Source organism: Cibotium barometz, chromosome 7 (assembly GCF_041138505.1).
Source record: "Cibotium barometz isolate CiBa-2024 chromosome 7, ASM4113850v1, whole genome shotgun sequence".
NCBI classification, from domain to species: Eukaryota; Viridiplantae; Streptophyta; class Polypodiopsida; order Cyatheales; family Cibotiaceae; genus Cibotium; species Cibotium barometz.
In genome coordinates, this window is record NC_141052.1 from 21492662 (window position 1) to 21506564 (window position 13903).

The following is a 13903-nucleotide window of genomic DNA, read 5'->3' on the forward strand; positions in this document are numbered from 1 at the left end:
GCTACAAAAGATGGACTAGAAATGCCCAAGCTATTCTTCCGGGAAAAAAGATGAAGTTAGCATACCGCCAATGAACCCAGATCATGGAGGAAAACTTCCCTCACCACAGCGAGACAAGAACTAAGAGAAAGGTGTGGGGACACTGTGGTGGCAGCACGAGAAAGGTGCGAAGGCACCGAAGGAGGAGGAAAGACGAAGCATTAGGGGAAATATGGACTACCAAAAGGAACCTTTAGGATTAATTTTAATGACATTTTAATCAAGTTTGGACCAATGGGAGGGGGGAGTGCACATTCTATCCACTAGCTTTAGGATCTAAATTAGGTATATTTATTGATATACCTTAGGCTTGTCCCCCTAGTAACCCCAATCACATCACCTTTTTTATCTAGTAGCCCCACTAGTGTCACTTCACCTCCCTTGGGCCCCATCAAATCTGCACAGCCAAAAAGTAGCCCTAAAAAAATGTTTTTTTCTCTCCAAAAATGTGATTTTATCCCCCAACAAGTGTTTCCATATTATTCTATAGTGAAAAAAGGATTCTCCAAGCTTCCTAGCCCCTTTCTATGCTCTTAAACTAATTACACCTGTAAAACATTAGTCCTAGAGCTCTCTAATCTTGCTTGTAACCTTCTAATCTTTGCTGTAAGCTTGTAATCTCTCTTCAATCCTATTATATGTCTTTAATCTCTCCTTAATCTTGGAGCAAGTTTCAAACTTGGTTGTAAGTTTCCATATCTCTATTAATCTTACGATAACCTCTATAATCCCTCTCTAGTCTTGCCTATAGCCTTCTAATCTCTTTATAATCTTTGCTATGAGCTTGTAATCCCTCTCCAATCCTCTTGTGTGTCTTTAATCTCTCCTTCATCTTACAGCAAGTTTCTAACCCTCTTGCAAGCTTCCATATCTCTACTAATCTTAGAATAACCTCTTTAATCCCTCTCTAACCACTTGTAAATCTTGTTGCAAGGTTTAACGTCTTTGTAAGCTCTTGTCTAATCCTCTAGTAGCCTTCTAACCTCCCTATTCCTCCTCTAATCCCACTTAAGTCACTTTATCCTCTTGTAAGCAAGTTCTCAACCATGGAAACATCGAATAGGAGGCCCAATGATTCCATCTCTGAGTATGTTCTTACCAACTCTAGGAATGAGCAAGGTATGTGGGTTGGAGAGAGATTCAGGGTTTAAAATGATTGGTTTACTTAGAGCCACACTCAAGAGGGCCACATAGAGTCAAATCTTGTGATGTTTTGGAACATCATTGGAAGGGAAGATTGCTCGCTTTCAAGAAAACTCGAAATGAAGTCATGGTGGCACTATGTTTGAGAAATATCTGGACAAGCAAAGCAAAGGGGACAAAACTAACAACCCCTCCAGATATCCAACAAGGAATAATACTACACTCTCCCAATACCTCAATGGAAAAGACACTAGTAAATACGAACGTGTGCTATGAACTTTTTTGACAAATGACAAAATATCGAGAGAATACTACGATAACAATGGAAGCAAAATGTAGTGTGAAATACGCTTTGTTTATTGGATTTGGTGTGCAAGTGTTTGATTTACAAGACAAATTTATGAAGCTCTTTATGATGAGAAAAAAGAAAGAGCAAGGAAATCTTATCTGGCTACTTCTTCTTGATGTTGATCTTGATGAAACCTTTGTGTGCTTTCCGATGATGTCTCCACGATGAACAATTCCCTCACGACCCTCAAGGGGGTTGAATTTTACAATGCTTTGAAATTTTAAAATACAAACAATTACGAGGGTTTTCTAATATGTGGCTATATGAATGTGTGGATGTGACATTAGGATTTTGCTTTCCACGGAAAATTCGCTTTTGATTCTTTGTTGCCAATGTCTTCTCTTTCTTTTCCATTCTTCTCTTCTTCTCTTCACATGAAAAGAAATGAATGTGGTTATACTTTAAAATATTTTTCTTTTTTACCCCTTTTTTTAACTCTTTTTCCCTAATCAAATGAGAATGGAAACATTCTTTTTTTTTCAATGATACTTTTTTCTCTTTTAAAGGAAAGCTTTTAATTTAAAAAAAAACGAATGGTATGGAGAGATTTTTTTCTTCTTCAACAAACGCAGTTCTGGATCGCTGCGATCCATGCGTTCTTTCACTGTGATGATGGCGTTTTTCAGCCATCCAGTTGAAATGAATCGCCTCTTTCTTTCTTTTTTTTCGTGTGAGGGAGCGCGTTCTCCTCTGCGATCTCAGCGCAACAAACGGCGCTGTATGGTAACTGGCTTCGCTTCGTTGCTCACAGCACCCAAGGCCGGCAAACGATCCTTCTTCGCTACTATGCTCACAGCACGACGGAATTGGTTCTTTAAAGCTCGCAGCACGTAGGCCGGCGACCGCAACAATTAGCAAGGGTTGGCTTTGTTTTATTTCTTAAGCTCACAGCACCAAGGGCCGGCAAAGGTAATGATTGCATCTCCTCTCCTTTCAACAGACGCACGCGGGCGGTGGCTGGGAATGACGTTTCGAAACGATGCATGGCGATGGCATTTCGTTTCATGGCTGCATGGTGATCCACTAAAGTTTAAACCTTTTAAGTTCATATCCACTAAGATTACATTAAGATTATAAAGCCTTTAATATTTTAAATGGGCCAAGCCCCTATTCAACCCACACACCCTTGATTGCGGTGCTTCGACGAAGGTTTCTTCTTGCAAAAAAAAATGTTGTGCGCGTGAAACATAAGTGAGGGTATGATGTGAAGGATAGGGCGGAAAAAAAATGCAACAGTGGCGTCCTACGGGGAAAGCTAGCTGGCTAGTGTGAACCCAGAATTTCCGGTTAGACTAGTGCCTTCTCCATTGGGCTATAGGATCATGAGCAAATGGGTGGGGTCTATAGTGAGAAAGGTAACAGCTGACAAGTGAATCAATCGACGGGTCATCGATAGAATAAGAGAAGCAAAAGTGGAAGGATGGGATGACTTGAATACTCTTAGCAAACTACCCAACTCCTCAACCCCCAAACACTTAAGGTCTTGCACTATTTCCCAAGGATCAATGTCAAAGGAACGGGTATCCACCAAGGCACGATCAAAATTTTGGGTAAAGGAACCAGAAAGGGCCATCAAAGCTAAGGAATCTGCAACACGATTTTCATGACGAGGTAAAAAAGTCAAGGTAGAAGAGGTGAAATGTGTGAAGAGGTCACGGGCTAAAAGGCTATAGTAGTGCATCAAAGGGTGGAGGGTGCCGGCTTGGCCATGAAACTGGTGTACCACGAGTTGTGAATCTCCATAGATATGAACATGAGATGCTCCCAAAAGAAGGAGTTCTCTCAAACCAATCAAAAGTGCCTGATATTCAGCAATATTGTTGCTCAAATGATCTCCCAAAAGAACTCCCAAAAGAATAGCATTCCCTTCAGGTGGATATATGACAATGCCACAACTACCAAGTTTGTCCTTGCCCCTACATGCTCCATCAAAGTATAGACTCCAAAAAGACGTGGAAGATTCAACAGCATCTGCAACTCATAACGGAAAAGTCAATGCCATCACATCCAATAGGGCTTAATTTTATCAAAATTTGTTTTGGTAGAGAACCATGTCCCATCCATTTCTGCAAGCTGGACTTTATTATGAGGAAAAACCTCAATAATATGATAGGACCCGACCATAAATGGCTCAACTTCCCAGGGAAAAGCTCATGACGTGCATCATAGAGAAGAACCAATTGCCCTTTCTCAAAAGAATAGGTTTTAGCTTTCTTATCACGTTGCTTGGTTTGACATTTTTTAGCAACCTCTTGATGTAGATAGGCTCTCAATCTCCACTCATCTAGATGCTCCAAAGTGCCCAATCTCTCTTGCAAACTCTCCTCTAAAGGTGGTGTGTGCTCATGCAAAAACCTCAAACTTGACAACTCATGCTCAATAGGTAACACACATTCTTGTCCATAAACTAAAGAGAAAGGAGTGAACCCCGTGGCTTCCTTGAAAGTAGTGTTATAAGCCCAAACAGCTGCTAGCAACTTCTCATCCCAATCTCTTTTATGAGTGTCCACAGTTTTTCTAAGGATAGTGACTAAAGTTTTGTTTGTGCTCTCAACTTGCCCATTAGTAGACGGTTTGTAGGGGGTGGGTTTATCATGATGGATAGTGACTAAAGTTTTGTTTGTGCTCTCAACTTGCCCATTAGTAGACGGTTTGTAGGGGGTGGTTTTATCATGACGGATATTGAAATAAGCAGTGAGTTCCTCAATGACATCGTTAAGAAAATGGGTCCCCCTATCAGAAACTAACTCAGCAGGTGCCCCAAAACGACAAATGATATGCTCAGTCAAAAATGTAGCAGTAGTGCGTGCATCATCTTTCCTCACAGCTCTAGCCCCACTCCACTTGGTTAAGTAATCCGTAGCAACAATGATATAAGATTTCCCATGCCGGGAAGTAGGTGTAATAGGGCCGACATAGTCCATCCCCCACTTCTCAAAAGGAAGGGCAGCTAGAATAGGATTATTAGGGCGCAAACGATTCTCAAGGCGGGTGGCTCTCTGGCAAACATCACATCTTTTACACCACTCAAATGAATCTTTAAAAACAGATGGCCACCAATACCCAGCCCTCAAAATTTTCAATGCAGTGAGTTTCCCAGCGAAATGACCTCCACATGCACTATCATGACACTCTTTCAAAATGTGTGGAATTTCCTCTCGTGCAACACATCGGCGATAAATACCCTCAAACCCCTTGTGATACAAAGACCCATCAATGATAGTGAATTTTTGAGCATGTGTAACTAATCTCTTCTTCGCGGCTTTGCTCATGTCAGAAGGAAACTCAAGTGTGGACAAATAATGAGCAATTTGGTCATACCACTAACGTGCATACTCAATGCGAAACAACTCAGGTGCAGGTGCAATAGGCTCATCTTTGCATGGGATTACATCAGCTAAGCAATCCACTAACTTTTGCAATGCAGGAGGTTTAGATTTAAGCTCATAGTCAAAGGCCTGCAACTCAACAATCCAGCGGATAATACGCTGAGGGGGCTTTAACTTATTCAATAAAAGGCGCAATGAATCTTTAGAGACATAGATGATGGTGTGTTGGGTAGCCATATATGTGCGAAGCTTCCCAGCACTCTCAGCAATAGCTAGACAAGCTCTCTCAGCCCATGTGTAGCGCGTTTCAGCATCTTTAAGCTTGCGGCTATAATATGCAATGGGGTGCATCTTTTTATCATAAAGCTGTGCAATGCAAGCGGATATTACCAAATGAGAACAAGAAGAAAATAAATGAAAAGGCTTGGATGCATCAGGTGGTTTGAGAATAGGGGCGGTAGTGAATGCACTTTTAAGAGAAGAGAAAGAATTTTGTTGAGGTTCCCCCCAAATGAACTTGTGCTCAACTCGCAAAAGTGTATTTAGCGGTAAAATAAGTTGTGCCATATCTTTAATGAAGCGGCTATAGTGTTTAGCGGCTTCCAAGAAAACCCTGTACTTGACGCATGGTAGTGGGTGGCAAAAATGCAAGAATAGCCTCAACTTTTTGGGGATCCATAGAAATGCCATCTTTGCTAATGAGGTGACCCAACAAAATGCCATAAGTGACCCCAAACACACACTTTTTTGCACTCAAAGCTATTGATTTTTCACGGCACTTGTGAAAGACATACCTAAGGGCTGCAAACAAGTTTATCATGCGTGGTCCCAATCCCCAAATCATCCATGAAGATCTTTAAGAAATCCGTCAAATCATCACGAAAGGATTCATGCTTATAGCGCTGATATGAAGCACCCATGTTACAAAGCCCAAACGGCATGACATGATATGCATATGTGCCAAATATAGTGGTGAAAGTGGTTTTGAGATTATCCTCATCAGCGATAGCCATTTGATTGTACCCAGAAAAGCAATCTAAGAAGTCAAAGAGTCTAGGATTTGGTCAATAAAAGGCAAAGGGTAGTAGTCCTTAATGGTAGCTTTGTTAAGCTGCTTATAATCAACGCATATGCGAAGCTGTTGATTCTTTTTAGGGACTACAACAATAGGAGACACCCATTCAGTGTTATCGAGACAGGAAAAATCAAACGAGCTTCGAAGAGCTTTTTAATTTCCGTGTAAACCCCCTGTCTATAATGCTCAGGCAATCTACGTTGACGTTGGCGTACAGGTGTAGTGTCGGGTTTAAGAGGAATGCGGTGCACAACAAGCTCGGGTGGAAAACCTCTCAACTCGGTGTAATCCCATGCAAAGATGTCCTGATAATCCCGACATAAAGCAATAATCTCCTCTCTCAACGGTGGATCTAAAGAAGTTCCCAAAAGCATAACTTTTTGATCCCCCTTTATAGGAACTCTCACAGTATCCTCCTCTCTGGCCAAAGGTGGAGTCTCCTCATCATCATCAAGGGTAATCTCAATAGAATCAGGGTAAATGCAATAAGAGCTCGGTGTACATGAAGAAGTAGAACTTCGGTCATCGTCCCCATCACTCTCAACATCAGTAGTAACCCTAGGGCTCACAATAGAAGAAGGGTATGCTGGAAGAACCACTCGGGAAGATCCCCTACCAAGAAGCAATCGCCCTCTAGGAATGTCGATAACACAATCAGTCTTCCATATCCAAGGTCGCCCTAAAAGAAGCTGGTACTGGCCAGGTCCTGGACTAAGCCGCAAAACATAACAATCAATCTCCACCATACGCCCAGCGACAGTGACTGGCAAGCCCTGGATGAAACCCTTGGTCGATGATCACCCATACGCAAACTACTAGTAGGAACTCCATTGAAAGATAATCCCAGCTTAGAAAAGGTAGAATAACTCAAAACATTCACGCCTGATCCTCCATCAACAATAGCGTGTGGAATCACTAGTTGGTGGATCATGCACTCCACTCGAGGACACTCACGCTCAGCAAGAAGGGAATCCACTTTCTGAACAACAGGAAGGTTAGGACCCGCCCCCTCGGAAGAACTCAAAGCTCTGCAGTACCTCCTCAAAAGGGCTCAGCTAGAAGGAGAAGTGAGAAGGTATTGTGAAAGGGACATGGTGAGCTCTACTCGATTAAGAGTAGAAACAAGGTCAAACGAAAGAATGGGGGAAAACAACTTACTTGGAGTCGGGCGTGGACGAGTGTGGCGAGGTCGAGGTAAAGAGTCAGCAACAGGAACAGCGACATGGGTGGGTGGGTGGGTGGCAACAACAGGTTCGAGATCTCTCTCCTCATCAACAATCTTTTCTTTCCCCTTTCGTGTGATAGCTCGCACGGGTGATGAATCTAACTCAATCATATTAATTGAAGGATTCTCAGTAGTTGTAGGTGGTGCACTAGACGAAGCAACTGCTGGAGAACTAGGAGACCCCCTCTGAAGAAGTGTCAACCGGGGGTTTCTCGGCACCAATACGATGATTAATGGGGCCGGCGGGGGGTGGCAAAGTGGTGCTCCTATTCATCAAATGGCGCATCTTCATGTAACACATATCCTCTGTGTGCCCCCTACCCAAACATTTCTCATAAGTGCAAATAACAGAGGGGCAATCTTTGGAAAGATGGCCGGATACATGACAAGCCCGACATGCTCCATCACCGTATGTGACTTACCCTGATTCTACTTCTACCACTCCAACTCCAGCAAATCACAAGGGAGGGGATGGGTATGAAAGCACCACATCTAGTATTGGAGATTTGGTTCATGTAATTTGTCATCATGTTTTTCAAATCTCCAATACTAGATGTGGTGCTTTCATACCCATCCCCTCCCTTGTGATTTGCTGGAGTTGGAGTGGTAGAAGTAGAATCAGGGTAAGTCACATACGGTGATGGAGCATGAGGGGCAAGAACCTGATTTTGTGAAGAGGTTAGGAGAGCCACTACGCTAGAAGAAGGTGGGGGTGCAAGGCAAAAGAGGTGGTGAGGTCAATGCTTGCTCCACGGTCTCATGCGGGTGATTTTGCTTGAATGAGCGTAATTGCTCAAAAAATGCAAAGAAGTTTGGAGGTTTGCGAAATTCAGCCAAGAATTTTTGCTCAAAATTGGCAAAGTTCAGGATGGAGTTTGGTTGCTGTTTGGCAAACCAATTTGAGGCCTCTCCCTTGAGTGTAGTGCTAAAGTAATTCATCACATGCCCTTCCTCGACAATGTGTGAGGTCAAACAAGCAATTTTAAAATTGTTTAAATGAGCGGTGGGGTCCTCCAACGACGTCCCATAGAATGTGGGGAATGGGATGAGGGGTGCATCGGCGGGACGGGCCAAATTTGGTGGTAAAACCAAAGGTGATTGAATGGATAATGGAGGAGGAAGTGGTGGTTGAGCCATAATTGGGATTGGTTGCGAAATTACTATTCTAGGTGAACTCCCCCCCAATAATGGTGAAGGAGGTGAACTGTGTTGCTTGGCTTTCTCCCTTTTATGGTATCTCTTAGCTCGGTCACTCTCCCTCAAGCTTTCTTGCCAATCTTTGGCACTTTGCATAAGCCCCCTTTCTAAGTAGGTTCGTGTCGCGGAACCAAGAATAAGTCAAGGAAATATCTGGACAAGCAAAGGGAATCATCATCAGACTCTTCTGGATCTCCAAGAAGTGGCGGCTCCTCGATAGTGGATACTGGAACATGCTCATCAAAAACCACATCCCAGCTGACAACAATCTCATTCCTATCTGGATCATACAATCTGTATCCCTTGGAAAGAGAATTATACCCCACAAATATAAGCTTGCGGGATTTTGAGTCAAGCTTCCCCCTCTGCTTCTTCGGAATATGTACATACGCATCACTCCCAAAAACATGGAAGTGCGAGACATCAGGTTTCCTGCCAAAATATACCTCAAACGGAGTAATATTAGGTACTGAAGTCGTTGGAGACCGGTTGAGGGTATGGACAGCCGTTGCCACAGCCTCTCTCCAAAGTGGACGAGGAAGATCACGATGCTCTAGCATGGTCCTCGCCATCTCCACCATAGTCTTGTTTTTGCATTCTACAACTCCATTCTCTGAAGGCGATCCTGTATTGGCCAGTTCCCTCTTGATGCCACGATCTGCACAAAATCTAAGAACAAAGGGGACAAAACTAACAACCCCTCCAAATATCCAACAAGGAATAATACTACACTCTCCCGATACCTCAATGGAGAAGACACTAGTAAATACGAACATGTGCTATGAACTTTTTTGACAAATGACAAAATATCCAGAGAATACTATGATAACAATGGAAGCAAAATGTAGTGTGAAATACGCTTTGTTTATTGGATTTGGTGTGCAAGTGTTTGATTTACAAGACAAATTTATGAAGCTCTTTATGATGAGAAAAAAGAAAGAGCGAGGAAATCTTATCTGGCTACTTCTTCTTGATGTTGATCTTGATGAAACCTTTGTGTGCTTTCCGATGATGTCTCCACGATGAACAATTCCCTCACGACCCTCAAGGGGGTTGAATTTTACAATGCTTTGCAATTTTAAAATACAAACAATTACGAGGGTTTTCTAATATGTGGCTATATGAATGTGTGGATTTGACATTAGGATTTGCTTTCCACGGAAAATTTGCTTTTGATTCTTTGTTGCCAATGTCTTCTCTTTCTTTTCCGTTCTTCTCTTCTTCTCTTCACATGAAAAGAAATGAATGTGGTTATACTTTAAAATATTTTTCTTTTTTACCCCTTTTTTTAACTCTTTTTCCCTAATCAAATGAGAATGGAAACATTCTTTTTTTTTTCAATGATACTTTTTTCTCTTTTAAAGGAAAGCTTTTAATTTAAAAAAAAACGAATGGTATGGAGAGATTTTTTTCTTCTTCAACAAACGCAGTTCTGGATCGCTGCGATCCAGGCGTTCTTTCACTGTGATGATGGCGTTTTTCAGCCATCCAGTTGAAATGAATCGCCTCTTTCTTTCTTTTTTTTCGTGTGAGGGAGCGCGTTCTCCTCTGCGATCTCAGCGCAACAAATGGCGTTGTATGGTAACTGGCTTCGCTTCGTTGCTCACAGCACCCAAGGCCGGCAAACGATCCTTCTTCGCTACTATGCTCACAGCACGACGGAATTGGTTCTTTAAAGCTCACAGCACGTAGGCCGGCGACCGCAACAGTTAGCAAGGGTTGGCTTTGTTTTATTTCTTAAGCTCACAGCACCAAGGGCCGGCAAAGGTAATGATGGCATCTCCTCTCCTTTCAACAACAGACGCACGCGGGCGGTGGTGGCTGGGAACGACGTTTCGAAACGATGCATGGCGATGGCGTTTTGTTTCATGGCTGCATGGCGATCCACTAAAGTTTAAACCTTTTAAGTTCATATCCACTAAGGTTACATTAAGATTATAAAGCCTTTAATATTTTAAATGGGCCAAGCCCCTATTCAACCCACACACCCTTGATTGCGGTGCTTCGACGAAGGTTTCTTCTTGCAAAAAAAAATGTTGTGCACGTGAAACACAAGTGAGGGTATGACGTGAAGGATAGGGCGGAAAAAAAATGCAACACACTAGTTCAACATGTCTACATGGCTTCAAACATTCATCTTCCTCCTCAAATGGAAAAAACCAAGTTTCCTTATAATTTTAAGTATTTTGTTACTAATGTTGTTCTATTCAAATCAATTTGGTATACCCTTGTTGTTCACTTCTTTTTTTTAGTTGTTTTGTGTATGCAGACATATTCCCATCAAGTTATATAGAGGAACAACCATTGAAGAGCATAATAGGGACCTTCAATGCTTTCCATTCCACTATAGGTGAGGTTTTATTTCCCAACAAGAACCCTAAGACACTTCTTGGCAGTAGAATATTCTTTTTCACACACTCTTACATAGTTCCCTCTAGGCCTAAAGACTATGGAAGACTTGAAAAGCTTCCATTTCCCTCATTAGGTAGTATAGAGTGGCCAATCCCAAACAAATGGAGTGTAGATGTCTTTAAACAAAATATGATTAGTGATATCCAATCCTCTTTAAAATTTACAAAGCCCTGTTGATCAATAGTAGGTAAGTCCCGTTCATCATTTTGTGCATGTGTTTTGTAAGTCCTTTTGCCACAAGCCACTCCAGCAATGTTTATTTGCAAGTAATTGCAATCTGAAAAGATGAATGGTTTATTTGGAAATGCATGCGATATAGTGGAAGGGGTGCATAAGGGAGATGTATATTATTGTAGAGTTGTGATTTCAAGTATCACACTTTGATACTTGAAAGCACGCTCAAATTTATACATCTGATTCCACTACAAGCGATGGATGAAGAAAAAGGGGGAGTGGATACCATTGCTGTAACATTCCTCCCTCTACCTTTTGAGGTGTAAAGGTGTAAGAACCTCCCCTTATGTTTTTATAATTATTTCCCTCTCTGAAATGGAAGAAAGATCTTGTTTTACCCTGTTTTGGCTTAGAGAGAGAAAATATCTAGAGAGAGCTAATTCAAAATTGAGATATCTTTGGATATAAAAATTCTCCTAGTGTCTAAAATGGATTCTCCTGAAACAGAAGTTCAAAATGAACTTTCCAATGTGCATTAGGAATTAATTAAAAATGGTATAAGGGACCTTAGCCTAAGGGTCTACATTTTTAGAATTTTTTGGATTATGGTCCAATTAAGGTTCCAATGGGCCAATTGGATTAATCCAAGTGTTGGGATGCGATAAATCCAAAGAATAAAAGAAAATATCCAAAAATGAGTAAATGCTCACATAAGATGAAGAGTTGACCTAGTACAAGGTTTATTAGTTAAAAATTAAGAGATATTACTAAAAAAATGAGATATTTTGAAAAAATGATGCATTTTTGACACCTTGGTAAGGAGAGGGGGACCTTTGAGGTAGGCACCTTTTTCACATGTGTGGAAGGGTTTTTTAATTCAAAAAAATGTGATATTTTTATCTCTCCTCTCTCTTGGATCAAACCAAATCAAAAAGGGAGCCAAACTAGTCCAAATCTTGTCTGAGTCAAACTGGGCCTAAAAATTTCTAGAACCCAGTTGGACTTGGTTAGTGGCCTCCCTTACCTATGAGAGACCCTCATTTATTTGTATTTTCATATTGGAGCTATACCATGCCAGTATTATAATAAAATAATCATATTTTCTATTATCCATTAAATTTTCCTCTCTCTTGGAAGCTTGGAGCTTCTCTCTCTCTACAACAACTCTTGGAGTTGCTCTTCTCCTCTTGGTGGACCAATTGATTGGTCGGGGGCTTCACTGCTATTAGAGAATTAAGCCAAACTTAGAGGTAAAATCGATTTATGTGGTTTTTTCAATATTACTTAATGACTTTCTTCTATTTATTTTAGATTGTTTATGAGTAGTTAAAAACTACTTTAATCCATTCTAAATAATGAGAAATGGATTATCCTAACAAATTGGGAAAAGAGGAATGTTGAAATTAACATAATCTAATAAAGAGCCAATGGGATTAATCCAATTATTGGAAGGAGAAAAATGCAAGAATCAAAAAAAATCCCCCAAAAAGAAGTAAATTCTCACATAACGTGAAAAGTTGACTAGTACAGGACTTAATAGTTAAAAAAATGAGGATTTATTGGTTAAAAATTGAAATTTTGACACCTCAGGAGGGTGAGTGGAGCTCATGAAGGAGGCGCCTAGAATCCTCATGATTACTCCAATTTTTTAATCAAAAAAATTAGATTTTTCATCTCACCTCTTTCAAACTAGATCAGAAAAGTGGGCCTAACAGGTCCAAAACTTGTCCAAATTGGTTCAAACTGAAGCTGGAAACCTCTAGATTCTAGTTGGACTTGGTTGATGGCCTCCCTCACCTATAAATAGACCCCTATTCATTTTTGTACTTTTTAATTTAGTGTATTTTCCTCTTCCCTCTTCATTGGCCCTCGATTGTGAGGCTTTTGGGCTTCACTAAACCTCTTCTTCTCTTGAAGATTACCCTTTCCCCTTGGTGGCCAAGCCTTTTCTTTGAGGGCTACACAACTTTTGTAAGGTAAAGATTCAAACAAACCAAGGGTAAGCCTAAACAATGATGTTTATTCTCTCTTATTAATGTTAATCTTCTTCCTAACCTCCCTCATGCTTGGGAAGCATTTTATTTTGTGGTTTTCCTCTTAAAACCATGTTTTTCTCGATTTATGATGAACTAATGTTTATGTTTAAGCTTAGGTTTATGCATAAACTAATCTTTCTATTAAAAGTGGAGTTTTAAGCATTCTTAATTGATAGAAAATGTGGGGAAGCTATGGTAAAATTTTATCATTATAAAATGAAGGATTTGCATAAACTAAATTTATGTTAAAAGTGAAATTTTGGGCATTCTCATTTCATTTAAAATGCGGGGAAGTTATGGCAAAATTTTATTATTAGAAAATGAAGGTTTACGCTTAATAAATTTTATTCTAAAAGTGTAATTTTAAGCATTCTCATTTCATACAAAATGCGGAAAAATTGTGACAAAATTTTTATCATTAAAAAAATAAATTTTATGCATAATTAATTTTTATGCTAAAAGTGGACTTTTAAGCATTCTCAATTTATAGAAAATGTGGGGAATCTATGGCAAAATTTATATCATTAGAAAATGAATTTATGCATAATAATATTTATGCTAAAAGTGAAATTCTAAGCATTCTCATTTCATAGAAAATATGGTGAAGTTATGGTAAAATCTTTATCATTAGAAAATGAAATTTATGCATAAATAATTTTATATTAAAAGTGGAATTTTGAGTATTATCATTCATAGAAAATGTGGGGAAGCTATGGAAAAATTTAAAGCATTAGATAATGAATTTATGCATAGTAGATTTTATGTTAAAAGTAAAATTTTGAGCATTATTCATTTGTCATTAAAATAAAGAAGGTTATGCATAAATTTTCTAGATTCATTAAAATTATGAGAATTATGAAAATGATTAGGAATATGATTCATTTAGATAAAAATGGATTAGTAGGTGTGCATAAATATTTTATG